The sequence below is a fragment of the Lupinus angustifolius genome, chromosome LG11 (assembly GCF_001865875.1).
Source record: "Lupinus angustifolius cultivar Tanjil chromosome LG11, LupAngTanjil_v1.0, whole genome shotgun sequence".
NCBI classification, from domain to species: Eukaryota; Viridiplantae; Streptophyta; class Magnoliopsida; order Fabales; family Fabaceae; genus Lupinus; species Lupinus angustifolius.
In genome coordinates this window covers 4,726,023-4,727,606 of record NC_032019.1, presented here as the reverse complement: position 1 = coordinate 4,727,606, position 1,584 = coordinate 4,726,023, and positions in this window count along the sequence as shown.

Sequence of the window (1,584 nt, the reverse complement as noted above, 5' to 3'; positions counted from 1 at the left end):
CACCAGGCAAAGGGGGCGAAGACCGGCCCTTTGGGTGCGAGTAGAAAATCGTAGTTGGCACCAGGCAAAGGGGGCGAAGACCGGCCCTTTGGGTGTAAGTAGAAAATATAGTTAACACTAGGCAAAGGGGGCGAAGGCCGGCCCTTTGGGTGTAAGCAGAAAATATAGTTGACACCATGCAAAGGGGGCGAAGGTCGGCCCTTTGGGTGTAAGCAGAAACTATAGAAATTGTAGAAAATAATTCATCATATAGGTGGAAAAGCGACCACCCGCGTATGGGGTCGTTGATTTAAGAGTAAAATTGCCGGAGGTTGGCGGCGTTCCAAGTTCCGGGGATGTCTTTTCCTGCCAAGTCTTGAAGCTTGTATGCTCCTTTGCCAATCTTGCTGATGACTCGGTAGGGTCCCTCCTAGTTGGGTCCCAACTTGCCTTTTGCACGTCCTATGTCTGCTTTCCTGAGTACTAGAGTTCCTTCGGAAAATCGGCGAGGAACAATGGAAGAGTTGAACTTTGCCGCAATCTTCTTTTTTATGCTTTCTTCTCAGAAACGGGCTTTTTCGCGGATTTCGTCCATCTCATCAAGGTTGTTTCTGAGGAGGGACTGATTATTGCCCTCATCGAACTGAACTGTCCGCCAGGTTGGTTCTCCTATCTCGACCGGGATCATAGCTTCTGCGCCGTATGCTAAATTGAATGGTGATTCGTCGGTCGTTGAGTGCGGGGTGGTTCGGTATGCCCATAGGACGTGATGGAGCTGATCTGGCCAATTTGTCTTTGACTCGTCCAGCCTCTTCTTCAGCCCTTTCAAGATGACCTTGTTTGCTGCCTCGGCCTGTCCGTTAGTCTGTGGATGTTCGATTGAAGTGAAGTGCTGCTTGATATGGAGGCCTGATAATAGTGCTTGGAACTTTCTGTCTGCAAACTGGGTGCCGTTATCCGTTACTATGGCGGATGGGATGCCGAAGCGGGTGATTATGTTTCGCCAGGTGAATTTCTGGACGTTTGCCGAGGTGATGGTAGCCAAGGCTTCCGCCTCTATCCACTTAGTAAAATAATCGACGGCGACAATCAGAAACTTCAGTTGCCCTGCTGCTTGCGGGAAGGGTCCCAGAATGTCCATGCCCCACCTGCAGAAAGGCCAAGGTGTTTGCGTTGTGGTTAGTTCTTCTGGCGGGGCTTTGTGGAGGTCGGCGAACAACTGGCAACGGGTGCATTTCCGAGTGAGGTTGGTCGCGTCCTTTTCTATGGTGGGCCAGTAGTACCCGGCACGTAGCACCTTTTTAGTGAGTGAGGCGGCGCCCAAATGATGCCCACAGCTCCCCTCGTGCACTTCTCGGAGGACATAATCTTGAGGACATAATCCGTCTGTTCTGGACCAAGGCATTTGAGTAAGGGGGAGGTGAATCCTCGTCGGTATGATATCCCGTGGAGCAGGGTATACCAAGACGAGCATCTAAGGAATCGTTGTTTTTCTTTCGTGTCGGGAGGTACGGTGCCGTGGAGGATATACCGGATAAAGGGGGCCATCCAGTTATCTGGGATTTCTACCTGTTCCACTGTCAAGACACTTGGGTGGTAGATTGT